Below are 14,659 nucleotides of genomic sequence, written 5' to 3' on the forward strand. Positions count from 1 at the left end.
GGGAAGCCTTTTTTCTTTTTCCGTGGCCCCTGACCCCCGGCGGCCCCAGCCATCGCCACGGCGGCCACGGCGTTGGCGCCCGTCTTAACGGGTCGACGGGCGGAGGGTCCCCCTCAGGGTCCCCCTGAGTCCCCCGAGTCGGGGCCCGACCCATGTGCACGGCCGGCACGGCGCGCTGCTCGTAGGGCTGGCTCCACAATCTGATGCATTAGCAGCCCTTGTCTGTCTCTCTCGCGCCGCCTTGGCGCGGCCGGAGCGGGGTGCGAGAGAGACGGGGCGACGAAAGCACTGTTCGGAATGGGCCTGGCCCGAGGCCTGGCCCGGCCGGCGTATCGCCTTCGTGACACCTTCGGCGTGACACGGTACTCGGCTATGCCGCCGTAGGGGTGCGAGAGAGACAGACGTTCGGCCGATGGACTTCCCCGCGGCTCACGCGGCCCGCCAAGACCGCCGAGACGTACGCCCCACAGTTGGCCAGAAAACCGGCGCAGGCGGACAAAGCTCCAGACGCATTTTGAGCTCCAGAGTCACTACATGGGACTCGAACCGAGCGTCCTCCTCGTTCGGAGAGCAATCCATTGGTGGGGTCACCCGTTCGGATCGAGTCCCATTTGACGACTCTGAGGCTCAAAACGTGTCTAGAGTTTTGTCCGCCTCCACCGGTCTTCTGGCCCACTGTGCGCCCCGCTCGCAGGCCGATTATTCACAGATGAAAGTAACTGGTGTGGGAAAGGGAATCTGGTCCGAGGCGGCAATGCCAATGAGCTGCTAAGCGACTAAACGCACGGCCTGCCTGATCCGACCGGTCCCTGGGTCCTTCATTTAGCGTGTATCTCTTGGCACGGCACGCGCGCGGCGCAGCCAACCAACGCCCAGAAACTTATGGCGGCAACGTGCCCTATCATGACAAACCCCAGGCGGCACCAAAACGACGTAAGAGAAAAGATACTTTGCTCGGGGATTCGAGTCGAACGAGTGCGATGAGATATAGGCCTACCCGCCGATTCCGTAATCCGAAAATTACAAGCCGCGCGCTAAGCTCAGTGACACCCCACTGTAAGTACAGTAATAATGATACGTAAACAACAGCGCTGTTGTTAGGAGGATTTTGCAGTGTGTAGGGGGTTGCGAACTGTACCGCCCTGCAGACTGCTTGTTGGAGTCGTTCTCGTCGCTCTGTCTCGCTCGCACTCATGGGGCGTCTCGTATGGGTGCGAGAGAGACAGAGCGACGAAAACGACTCTCGAAACCATAGACTGCTGGCGGCACCGCCCTGGCCCCGCCCCACAGTGGGCCAGAAGACCGGTGGAGGCAGACAAAACTCTAGACGCGTTTTTAGCTCCAGAGTCGCTAAACAGACCTCGAACCGAACGTGTGACCCCGCCAATGGATTCCTCGTTCGGAGAGCAATCCATTGGTGGGGTCACACATTCGGTTCGAGTCCCATTTAGCGACTCTGGAGCTCAAAACGCGTCTAGAGTTTTGTCCTCCTCCACCGGTCTGGCCCACTGTGCGCCCTGGCCCCGCCCTGGCACCGCCCTTTCCATCCAAGGGGCCGTGCCAACCACTTTGCCGCCTGGCTCGCGTCCCTTGTCTTGTCTTGTCGCGGAAAGGTCACGGCGTGTCATTTCGGCCAACTTGGATTCGGGGACATTAATTATATTCCTCGGCGCGTGACGCCGCCTGTTGGCGAAGTCCGTGAAGTCCGCGAAGTCGGGGAATGTCGCCAAGGCCGAGGCGGAAAAAAGTAACGGCCAAACAAAAACAAAAGGGATAACAACATTCTTGTTGCTGTTGTTCCAGCAACAAAGCCAACCCCAATAAGCGGGGTGCCATTAAATTAGCCACTGGCTAACGACGGACGGGCCGATTGCGAGCGGCGCTATCTCCGTCTCTCTCGCACTCGCGGGGCGTGCCGGCAGTCCCGGCGGGGTGCGAGAGAGACGGAGGACCAGCCCGCTGGCGCCGCGACGGCGCTGGACGACGGCGGCGGTACCGCACCGAGCGAAAAGACACGCAACTCCACCAACTCGGCCCCTTTACGGCGGGCCTTAAAACAGCACAGTCCATCCTTGTCTCGCCAACGTTTGTTTTACGAGACGACGCATTTCATACAAATGCATTGCTTGACCTTTGCGACGCGCACGCGCGCGCACGTGTGTGTGTGTGTGTGTGTGTGTGTGTGTGTGTGTGTGTGTGTGTGTGTGTGTGTGTGTGTGTGCCGTACTTTGGCTGGAAGGGAAGCAGACGACGAGGGAGAAGGGAGGCCTCATGTTTTATTCATTTCCGGGGAGGCAAGGAGAGAGAGGGAGAGAGAGGTGAAGTGTCCCCGTCTTGGCGTGGCCGGGCGGCGCGCTGGGCGTCTCCGCCGCGGTCTGTGCCGTGGTGGCCGTGACCGTGGTGGAGCTGCAGACGTCGCTCTGTCTCTCTCGCACTCATGGGGCGTTCCGTACGGGTGCGAGAGAGACAGCGCGACTCTGGGAGTCGGTCCGCTGGAACGAGCGGACGACGAACGTGTCGGGGAATTGATTTTGGAGGCGGCGCGACGCTGAGGTGTGAAAACGCGGCGGGAAACATAACCGTTTCGCTTCCTGTTGGGGTTTACGGTGCATTTCAGAAGCAAGCGTCTTTAAAATAATACACAAAAAAAGTAAAACTGATTTTTTTAAATGATTTTTTAACAACGGACGAGTTTCTTCCGCCCGGATTGACGTGTGGAAATGGGGGGCGGATTTTCCTCAGCGGTGCTGGCTGCTCGGGCTGGCTGGCTGCCTGGCTGGCCGCTCTCGGATCTCTATCGCCGCCGCCTCCCACGGCTCCGCCTGGATGGGATAGAGCGACGCAGATGGAGCCAGGGCAAGCTAGGGTGGCCGACGTACCTCCTCACAAAGGCGCGGGCCTTCGGCTCTGAGGCTTTCACAGCCGGGTGGCAACCTGTGATTGATGAAGTAGGGGTGCCCCCACTTCACCACGAGCTCGGCCAGCCGTTGTGCCGTACTACCTCGAGCAGATTGGCATGCGGGTACTACACTGGGTATCGCAGCGCTCCGTCTGTGTGACCGGTTCCAGACTGCTAGAGAGAGAGATAGCTCGCTGGTTTCAAAATTAATTAAAAATGAAAAAAAATTAAACCAAGGGCTTTTTGGTAGGTGTTTTCGAATACGTGGTGGGAAAGGAAAGTGTTTCCGGTTTCCAGTTTCAGACTTTGCTCGAGAGAGCTCGAACTTTTCAAAATTAATTAAAAATGTAAAAAAAAGTGTTTTTAACCAAAGGCGTTTTTTTTGTAAGTGTTTTCGAATGCGTGGTGGGAAACGACGGGAGGGTCGTAACCCACTGCAGCCTATCGGACCCGAATGTGAATGAGGCTATCGTGACACCTGGACGCCCATTGCGATTGAGCCGTTGTGGAGAGGGGCGCTGCCATAACACGGCGCCTCCCAAAGCCGAGGGGAGAGAGAGAACTCGCTCTTCGGGACGTCAGGCAGGGCAGGGCAGGGCCCCGCGTCACCGCGAGTGGGCTTTCTGCTAAAGTGCGGCGAAAATCGATTCCCAGCCCCGAGACGACGATTATCGGCTGTTTATTGTCGAGTGCGTGTTCCCGACTTATATTGACTGATGTGCCAGCCAATACGCCGCGCGGCCGGACCGACTTTGAAAACAAGAGATCGACCAAAACAAAGAGAGCAGCGCCCGGCTGACGCGGCGAACAAAAAAATGTTAAAAGGCGCGGAGAGGATTCGGCCTCTCAGAGGACAGGTCCGAGATAAGAGCGACTCCCTCAGCGACACGCGCAAACAGGCCAAGCACGCCGGATTAAGCGCAGAAAAAAATGCCACCGAAATTTTGTTAAATAAGAAAATGTTGGTAAGGAGAACGGACTTGACAATGACAAGGAGCGGTGAAATTGGCCGGCATGAAGGCATGGCGGTCGGTAGCGGTGTAGGGCCGCCCGCAGCTCTCCGAACCTCATGACAATAACTCTCAGGTTCAGCGACCCGCCGCGGCCCACAGTGGGCCAGAAGACCGGTGGAGGCGGCCAAAACTCTAGACGCGTTTTGAGCTCCAGAGTCGCTAAGTAGGACTCGAACCGAACGTGTGACCCCACCAATGGATTGCTCTCCGAACGAGGAATCCATTGGTGGGGTCACACGTTCGGTTCGAGGCCTGTTTAGCGACTCTGGAGCTCAAAACGCGTCTAGAGTTTTGGCCGCCTCCACCGGTCTTCTGGCCCACTGTGCGGCCCGCCGGCCCGCCGCCCAAACACAGTGTCACGGCGCGTGTCGAGCGCCACGGCCGGAGACTGTCGTGTGATTCAGAAGAGCGAGGCCTCTGTCTCTCTCGCACCCTCACGGAGCGGCCCCGCAGTGCGAGCGAGACGGAGCGACGCCACGACTCCTCCTGACTCGCTCGCCCGGCCGGAGCGCCGCACCCACTAACCAGTTGAGGGACGTCCCGGGCCGGCCAGGACGCCTCGGAAGGGAATGGAGCGACAAAAGAGAATGGCCCGCGCGGCACGGCACGGCGCCGTCGTGAGAGGGACCGCCAAATCAGCAATGCAGACGCTCGGTGGGGGTCGGGGGAGGGGGAGGCAAGGGGAATTGACGATGGCTCATCTGCGCATACATCACCCGCACCAGGCAGCCGCCGCCCGCGCCTCGGCGGGAAACCTGTTCGATAAGGAAGGAAGCTTTTCCCCCGGACCCGCTGGGCCTGCCGGGCTGGGATTTGTTGTGTGCTCGCCGTGCTCGGGGACGCACTCCACGAAGTGCGCGGCGATAGCGAGGGCGGGGCCGGAGAGGACCGCCCTCGCTCTGTCTCTCTCGCACCTGCCCGGGACGCCCCGTGAGTGCGAGAGGGACAGAGCGACGGCGGTTCGGCGCGGAGCGCGGAGCTCCAAAGCGCCTAGCAGGGTAGGCAGGTCGGGCACTCCGGTGTCGTGCAGTGTTGCCTACCCGGCGGTCGTCGGGCGCTCACCTCGGGGGAGGAGGAACGTCGGCGTCCTCGACGGACTTCCAGGCCATCTGGAGGGTCCGGACGGCACACAGGGGGCCACCACGCCCCGCCCCACAAGGCCCCAATGCAGAACAATGCCAGCGATAATGAGTGGCCCGCGCCCCGTCAACCAGTTGCTGTTGTTGTTGTTGCTGCTGGCCCAAAGCGCGGCCAATCCCCATGATTTGCATCGCCGGGCTCAAGTTTTTGTTTTTGTTTTGTAAGTTGTTTGGACGGCGTCGCTGGTTCGGGGCCCGCCATGGCGTCGCCGACGACGGGTGCGGGTCTCTCTCAGAGGACGCCATGACCGTCCCCAGTGAGGAGGGCGGCACCGTAGCGGCGCGCCACACGGGAAGGCGCCCTTCCCGGCAAGCTTCCTGGCCATGCAGATGCAGGGCGTCTCCCTCGCCGCCGCCATTTCTCCTTCATTTAGCGAAAGTGCGTGGCGGGGCCGCGGGGGCCGCGGGGGCCGCGGATCCGCCTATGCAGCGATGCGTTGGCGCGTTCACGGAAGGGGAGGGGGAGGGGCGGACAAAAAGAACTTTGCATTCGTATTCGCAGGCCGGCAACGAATGTGAATGTGAATCTGAACCTGGCCGCCGGTCTGTGCAACCGGCCGGCGAATCCGGTTCACGCGCAGCACGCATTTGCAAGCGTCGGCTGTCAATGACTCCCGAGGGAATTACGATCGAAGATCGAACTCGGCCGCGGCTGAGAGAGAGAGAGAGAGAGAGAGAGAGAGAGAGAGAGAGAGAGAGAGAGAGAGAGAGAGAGAGAGGGCGGTGTGGGGGGATTCCGACACGCGCCGTGGTACTCGCCCGCACTACTAGTGCAGTGCCGGGCTTTGCCCGGCGTTGCCCCGGGCTGTGCCGGCCGTGCAGTACGACGTGGAGCCGCGCGCGGAATGTGGCCGACGACCAGCCTCTCGCTCCGTCTCTCTCGCACCGCAGCAAGCGCCCCGCGCGTGGGAGAGAGACGGAGCGACAGCCGTTCGGACTCGGCCTGCGGGGAGGGTGGCGCGCCGTGGCGGTGGCCTAGCGGTGGCGTGGCGAAAGGACAGGACCCCACTGGCCCAGTGGCGGATAGGAGGTCCCGCAGCCCGAAGGCCAATTAAAAGCCATCGACACACACGCACCGGGCGGCCTGCCGCAGCCTGCACACTGCGAGTCGTCGCTCCGTCTCTCTCGCACTCGCGGTCCGCCCCCTGGAGGTGCGAGAGAGACGGACGCCCTGCGGGACGGAGGGGACGCCGCGGGTGAAACCTCGCGGCCGAAACGCCGGCCACCGGAACAAATCCCAGTCAGATTCGATTATTTTTATTATTTAATTTTGTGCCGATTTTCTGTAAAAATTGTGCGTGGTGTGGTTCTTGGTTGCCGCGAGGCCGACAACGCTTTAAGCTCCAAGCTTCAAGTTCCAGGCTTCAAGCCCCTGCATGCACAGTGATGAGGGCTGCTTGTTGCCGTTCCCGCCACATTTTCGCGCCCGTGATAACCAGCTTCCTCGATATGAATATGGATGCTCGTTTAACGAGGCCCGCGACGACGGAGGGCCGTTGTTGTCTCGTTTCCGGAGACAGAGGGCGGCGTCTTGCATAATAAAATCGAAATCCGCATCGGCAGCCCCGCTTGCGGGGCAGCCTGCGCTGGATTACGTAAAAAGCAGAAACAATCGAGCGAGGTCCCGGCCGTCCCGGGTCCCGTCCCGGCTGTTCGGCTGGCAGGCCCGGCTAGTCGCCTAGTCCGTCACGGCCCTCGCCGCCGCGACGCCGCCGTCCGGACGCCGCCCAGCACACTGACTCCGAGAGTCGTTCTCTGCCTCTCTCACACCCAAGAGAGACAGAGCGACGAAGACCGCTCTCGGAGTCAGTCCGCAGAGTCGTATCTGATGGGGCGGGGCAGGTCGGGTTTCGTGTAATTATATCGAGAGCAGGCAATTCGTTATCGCCTGCCTGCTTGCCTGCTTTGCCTGCGTGCCGCGTGCCTACAGTGTGCCCACCGTTCCACCGCGGCCGACCATTTTTCTTATCGCCTTGTTTTGCCGCCGTTTGGAGCGGGCGGCGTGTTAATGCCCGCGTCACGCTCGCCAAGGCCGCACGCCGCGCGCCGCACGCTCACGCTTCGGGTGCATTTGCAGTGCAGCAGCACGCCGCGTCGCAGGCCGGGCGCAGTGGCGGAGCCGGCCAGAGACGCGTGCAGAGCTCCAGAGTCGCTGAACAGACCCGAACCGAACGTGTGACCCCACCAATGGATTCCTCGTTCGGAGAGCAATCCATTGGTGGGGTCACACGTTCGGTTCGAGTCCCGTTTAGCGACTCTGGAGCTCAAAACGCGTCTAGAATTGTTACCGCCTCCTCTGGTCTTCCAGTCCTCTCCGCGTCGCCGAGGCTTTTTACTCCCTAGAGAAGTGCCTCAGCCGAGCGACTCCGCTGAGCGTCGCTCTGTCTCTCTCGCACTCACGGCGTGTGCCATACGAGTGCGAGAGAGACAGCGCGCGGTCCGCGGCTTTCCAGTGTCCCGCGGGTGTCGCTGGGGAGAAAGCAAGACGCGTGGAAGAATGGGCGAAGCGGCGAAGGAAATTGGAAGCCGTCCCGAGGGTGATTAGGCCTAAGTGAAAAGTAGAGCTGCGGGCGCTGCGGGCCGAGGTGTCTCCGTCTCGCTCGCACTCGCGGGGCGTGCCGCGTGGGCAGAGAGAGAGAGAGAGAGAGAGAGAGAGAGAGAGAGAGAGAGAGAGAGAGAGAGAGAGAGAGAGAGAGAGAGAGAGAGAGAGAGAGAGAGAGAGAGAGAGAGAGAGAGAGACCGAAGGGGGCGCTATCCGCTCGGCAACCGTCGGCGCGAGCTCTATACGCTGACGAGTGCGTTAAAGTCTCCGGCACAGCGCACAGCGTACGGGCCTCCTGGGCTTGACTGAAAAACTATATTTGGGTTCAAAGACGTCAGTTTGATTTATTTTCTCTCTCAAATTTTGAATATTTTCAAGAAATTTTTTAAAGTTGTTTCCCGCCTCCTCTGTGTTCCCTGTAAAGTCCAAGCTCCCCGCGCGGGCGGGGGGTTTACTTTGTCGCGGTGAAATATCGCCCTTCATTATTAGCATCGGCCGATTCCCGCAATTTATGCCCCGTCTCTCTCCCTCTCGCTCCGCCATGCTCCGCCCACCGCGCGACCGGGGGCCAGAAGACCGGTGGAGGCGGCCAAAACTCCAGACGCGTTTTGAGCTCCAGAGTCGCAAAACAGGCCTCGAACCGAACGTGTGACCCCACCAATGGATTCCTCGTTCGGAGAGCAATCCATTGGTGGGGTCACACGTTCGGTTCGAGTCCCTTTTAGCGACTCTGGAGCTCAAAACGCGTCTGGAGTTTTGGCCGCCACCGCCGGCCTTCTGGCCCACTGTGCGTGCCGTCTCGCTCCCTCTTTGCCCGCCGTGTTTGCGATGAGCGAGACAAGCCGAAGAGCACTCGGGTAATATAATGAGTTCATTTCACGGCTTTTCGCTGCCGAGAGCAGCAAGTATACAAGTACAGAGTGCGACGTCGAGGTGCTCGAGAACCCCTCCTTGCTTGCACCTGCTGCCTGTCTGTCTGCCTGCCTGCCTGCCTGATTAAACTTTTGCCTCGCACTTAAAACGCAGCGTGTTCGCGCGTGTGGGACGCGGGAGCGCGCCAAACCGCGCGGCGGTTAGATTTATGCAATAGTGAGGCGTCGATGGTGTGCTTGCGTGGGGCTGCGGTGGTCGGCCCGCGGGCACACCGTAAAATCATAAAACCCGCCCGGCACACCACCGGTAGTCCGGCTTGAGTTATCTGCGCGTTCAGCGACTCGCCGCCGCTTCGTTTCGGACGACGGCGGAGAAGGGAAATGCCAAAAACAAACGACAGTGCAGGATTCAAATGAAAGTTTCTCGGAAAAACGAGACGGGGGCCCGTACTCGCCCGGTCCACTGCTCCCCTTTTTTCGTCCCCAACAACAACAAAAAAAACAACAACAACAACAACAAGCAAAACAGAACAGCAGTCCTTTTGACACCGGGCACGGACAGTCCAGTGGCTCAATTTATTTGGCGGGTACGGCCGCCATTCCTGGTACGCCGCGTGTAAACAAGAAGCTGATACAGCCAGAGATTCGCAAAAACCTCGTCCATTTTTTTTTTGCTCCGTCCGTTTGCCCACTCTTGTAAATAATTTCACACCTGCCCCTGTCGCCAGCCTGGTTGACAACTGCGACTGTCTTCATTTCGCCAACGCCGTCCGAAAACAAGTCGCCTCCCCCGGTCCCCGTCCGAAAAAAAAAGAAAAGAAACGGGAGTGGTCGGGGGTTTCGATCCGCGGTTCTTCGGGTCCGCGGCCCGACACCTCTGACCGCGCGGCCACGCCGGCACATAACGTTGGAGCTGGACGAGGATGGCGGTGTTGGCGAAGTGGGTCGCCGAATTCGTGCGCGTGATAGCATCGCCGCCGTGTCCAGCCCGTCGAGGCCCCCGCCGAGCACCGCAGCACCGCCAGCACCACGCCACTGTCGCAACGAGGAGCCATCTCCGCGATGCGACCGCTATCGCCAGCCGGCAGACTCAGTCCGAGAGTCGTCTGTCTCTCTCGCACCTTTGCGGGACGCCCCATGAGTGCGAGAGAGACAGAGCGACGACTCTCGGAGCCTGCGGCCTCCTCGACGGCGTCCTGACGCAACCTCGCCGCACCTATCACTCCATAAGGGACGAAGGCCTGGCGACCGCCACCCCGAAGAAGGGAGGGTGATGATGAACCAAGATGAACCTCAGATCGAACACGTTTGGCAACATTTTGGCAGCACTTTGAACACATTTTCACAAGTTCACATTTTCCAAAGTTTCAATCGCAACGCCTCCAGCGAAGCCTCCAGCGAAGCCTCCAGCGAAGCCTCCAGCGAAGCCTCCAGCGAAGCGCGTGTCGGACCACATCGTGATCCTGGACGGATTCGAACGCGACGGATTTTTGCACGCGGCTGCCATAACTCCTACGCTGTAATACGGCTTACGGAAGACGGGCGGCCGGCACGCTCTCTGTCTGCCTCGCACTCACGGGGTGCGAGAGAGACAGAGCACCTCACAGCCTCCCCGCCGAAATCGGATTACGGGGCCCTGAGCGTCAAGCGCGACTTGCCGCGAGTAACTGCAAGCTCTAAGTACTGGGTGCTGTGACGCGGGCCTCGCGAGTCCAAACACGGACCGCAAATTTCGGACAGAAGTAGTGGTGACTTGACTAAAGGTTGCCATCTGCCGCTCTATGCTGAGTGTCGGTCTCGCTGCAAAACCAGCCCCGCTGAAAACAGAACGCCCAGCCAGTCCGGCCCGTCCGGCCACAGATTTGTGGCGGATTCGTATTCCGGCGGTATGGAAACGAGTACGGGTCTTACTGGGCGGCTTAGCCGGTTAGGCCTGCAGCACGCTGCGGCGCGTATAGTGGGGCCATTTGTCACCACGCCGACGGGGGGACTGTTATGACCCGGAGGGCTTTCCAGCAGAGCCAAACCAGCTTCGGCAGGGGGGAGGGGGTAAGATGACAAATCTCGTTCCATGCAGCCTCAATAAGCAATCGCACAAGTCAATATCGAGGAATGCCCGTCGGAGGATTACCCGTCCCGCGCGGCTCACACAAATGCCAGGGGAGGAGGGGGGGGGGTAATCGCCCTCGCAGGCCATCCGCCATTCGATAATTCGCGTCTTTTTCTAACAATCAAGGCAACGGTATTTCAACGGGTCACCACGGTCGCAGGAACGTGACTGCAGCGCGACAGCGCGCGGCGTAGCGTCGCGTCCGATCGACTGATCGGTATCGATGCGACGCTGCCCCTGGTGCCCCGATACATGACGAGGCGATGGCTCGATGTCTGGATGCTCGATAGTCTCGATAGTCGGCACCGTTACCACGGCGTTACCACCTCGTGCCGCGCCGCCGCGCTGCCTAGCCGGGCCATCAGGCACAGTAGGAGGTGGCTGCCGACGGCCAAGGCTCGGGGCAGCCAACTGGTGTCCGGTAGCCGCCGATCGGTCGCACAGTGGGCCAGAAGACCGGCGGAGGCGGTCAAAACCCCGGACGCGTTTCGAGCTCCAGAGTCGCTAAATGGGACTCGAACCGAACGTGTGACCCCACCAATGGATTGCTCTCCGAACGAGGAATCCATTGGTGGGGTCACACGTTCGGTTCGAGTCCCGCCTAGCGACTCTGGAGCTCAAAACGCGTCTAGAGTTTTGGCCCGCATCAAAAAGGAGACTCTGCCTTGTCGCCGCTCCGCTGTGTTCCGCGAGTTGCGCCTCGCCGTCCGCCTCGCGAATGCCTACGCGGCAATTAACGTTTTATGCATGTGTTTGACTTGGGAAAGGAGGAAAAGTTTACCGGCGTCGGGGCTGGCGGGGCCAGAGGTCGCCGTGGCTTGCTGGCCTGCCGGCATGCCGTGGCTCGGCGGGGCGTATTCTGAATCGGACTCATTGTCGTATGTCTCTGGCGACGGCCAACCCCCGCAGCCCTGGCCCCTCCCAGGTCCTCCCTGGCCCCTCGCCAGCACGCCCAGCACGGCCTGCCTGGGCGGCCTGGCCGGCCGGCCGGGGCCACATCCGTGTCACTGTGGCACAGCTGTGGCTCCGGGGCCCGGGGCTTTGGCTGCGTTATGCCGCCACTTTGCCTCCAAGCCCGATGACAATTCGTTTTGGCAACACTATGCCACTCCATTGCCACTCGCACGCAAGTCGGTCCGTCTGTCGGTCTGTCCGTCTGTCTTGTCTGTCCGTCTGTCTGTCTCTGTCTGTCTGTCTGTTTGTCTGTCCATAGTGTCTGTCTGTCCGTCTGTCTGTCTGTCCGTCCGTGCGCCTCTTGTTGCCAATTAATTGCAGTAAGTGTCTTGACGCGTGGCTGTTTCGCACGCGGCCCTTCCGAGCCCCGCTTTGTTAGGGCCGAGCCGTACCGTACCAGGCCGACGAGGCCGTCCGGCTGGGCTGGGACTCGCGAGTGGGAGTCCGACAGTCTCAGGAAGTGGAGTGCATACAAGGGTTCATCACTTTGAAGGTGAAAAAAAGGGAGGAAAAAAGAATGTAACTCTGTTTTCTCACATCAGGTACGTCCTCCGTCTTGCTGTTGCTCTGGCATTCGATTCCCATCCGACACACTTTTGTTTCGCGGCCCTCTGAACGGGCCTGGCTGCTGACTCGGGTTGCGAGAAGGGCCCGCACTTCTCGGTAAGAGGAAAAATGGAGGCGATGCGTGTGCGTACGTAACGGAAGCGAGGAAACGGGTGTCGACGCCGCCGGCGCCTCCTTGCAGGGCCTGCTCTGCTGCCAGAGTCAATCATGCGTGCGTGCTCTGATGAGGCTCCCGGGTTCAAATATTAACGGGACCAGGCGGGAGTTTTTTTTTCATGTGACAATTTACTGGCCGTTTTGCCGTGCCGGCCGAAACGCGTCCATAAACTGGAGCAAAGGGTGAAAGCCCTTTCAACGAACACGACCATTAGTAGCGACACGGGCTCACAGAGGTCGCGGCGGTCGCGGCAATAGATGACCCCCCACAGCCTTCTCGGCGAGACGCGGCGCGCAAGTATGGTGCTTTCACCGCCTTATTGTATCTCAAAGCACGGCCACTCACAGGGGATACTCGCCTGCGTTAATTAATCGGGCAGTGTGCCGAACGCACGCCCACACACTCACACACGCACACACACACACACACACACACACACACGCGCACGCACACACACACACACACACCACACAGAGGCACACGCGGTTCTCTAGGTGGTAATTAGCGACAGTCCCCAATACAGGTATTCTCGTCGTCGTGCCAATACCGCACCTTCAGCTTTCGAAGCGTTTAAAATTTGACATGAACACTTTCTACGTCATGCGTCGCCTCGCCGCGCACCTGTCCGAGGACAGCGAAGCGACATGCGCGTTTCCGTTCGCGGATTCCATCCGCCTGCCGTTACTTCGATCTCTCGAAAGCCAGGACGGCAGTTGCTTTAATTTTAAGGCGGTGCCTGCGAGAGTGCGCGACGGGCCGCGACCACACAGTGGGCCAGAAGACCGGTGGAGGCGGCCAAATCTCTAGACGCGTTTTGAGTTCCAGAGACGCTAAATGGGACTCGAACCGAACGTGTGACCCCGCCAATGGATTGCTCTCCGAACGAGGAATCCATTGGTGGGGTCACACGTTTGGTTCGAGGCCTGTTTAGCGACTCTGGAGCTCAAAACGCTTCTAGAGTTTTGGCCGCCTGCACCGGTCTTCTGGCCCACTGTGGACCATCGGCCGCGACACGGTGTCGTATCCGAACAACAAGACAAGCCGGCGTCCGGGACAGCCGAAGTGAAGGTGGGGCCGAAGGTGCTCCGAGGCGAGTAGTGGACTGGTATCGTTTTCCACCCACCTTCTTTATCAGATGGACCGCCCTGCCCTGCCCCGGCCGTTTGAGTGCGGCCCCCCCGGACTCCGCCGGGGCCCCGCTGTCCCACAAGCGGGACGCCGTCCAGGTGAAATATGTGGCGTCAAAGTACAAATCTGTGCGGGCAGAGCCGGGCTGCTCGACGCGGCGTTTCGTTTCTCGTGCCACCAACGACGCTGGGGCCATGGGCATGCCATGGCAGCACATGGCAGCACACGGGCATTCCATGGGTGGCGGTGGCAGCATGGCGGCAGCATGGCCGAGCGGGCGGAGACGTCGTCCAGGGAAGCGCAGCCAGAGTCATCCTCCACCATCTTCGACCTCCTTCCCATATCCGGGACTCCGGCGGACACCGGGGCCCACAACGCTATTTCCGGATCGCCATTTATTCTTTTTTCCGAGCCGGTTGCGCCCGTTGCGTCCTTCTCTCCCAGCGAGTCATTGTTGCCGTTCAGCCCGCTGCCAGCGCCCTCTACCCACATCTACCGTCCTCCGCCGAGCTGCACTGAAAAACCAAACGTGGCAACACACCACTGGTGTGGTCAAATGGGTGCCATTTTGAACGCATCAGTTGGTGTGGTCTAGACCACGTTTGGCCACGTTTGGTGTGGTCTAGACCACGTTTGGTGTCGTCTAGACCACGTTTGGTGAGGTCTTTCCATGCAATGACCAAACGCACCAAACGTGGTCTAGACCACACCAACTGATGCGGTCAATATGTCACCCATTTGACCAGGCACCAGTAGGTGTGGTCTAGACCACGTTTGGTTTTTCAGTGTGGAGAAGGGGGAGGTGGAAATTGGAGACTTTGACTAATTGCGCGGTGGGTGCAGCGAGGAGGTGGCTCGCCTGACACATTCCTCCCACTCGGCCCGGGCGGCAAATTTAAAGCGTGGTCGCCTCGGCGTGTCATGTGCGTGTTCCACTGTCAATTTCAGAAAGCGGGACCCTGTCTGTCCTTGTCGTCGTCGTCGTTGCTGTTTGTTGTTGTTGTTGTTGTTGCTGATTTGTTGTTGTTGTTGTTGTTGTTGTTGGGCAGAAGAGGCTCGGCGCGTAGGCAACTGGAATGCCATGCCGTTTGCCGCGTTGCCGGCGAGGCGCGGCCAGGCGATAGGCAAGGCCGTAAGTGCCTGTTGTACTCGGCGCCCCTTTTAGCCTTTTAGCCTTTTAGCGGGAAAACAATGGCCTGTTCGTGTTTGCATTTTGGGCTGGCGCGGCTACGGCGCGGCTATGGCGCCTCGCGCGGCCGTGCTGCCGCGCTGCGCATA

Source organism: Thrips palmi, unplaced genomic scaffold, assembly GCF_012932325.1.
Source record: "Thrips palmi isolate BJ-2018 unplaced genomic scaffold, TpBJ-2018v1 HiC_scaffold_11, whole genome shotgun sequence".
NCBI classification, from domain to species: domain Eukaryota; kingdom Metazoa; phylum Arthropoda; class Insecta; order Thysanoptera; family Thripidae; genus Thrips; species Thrips palmi.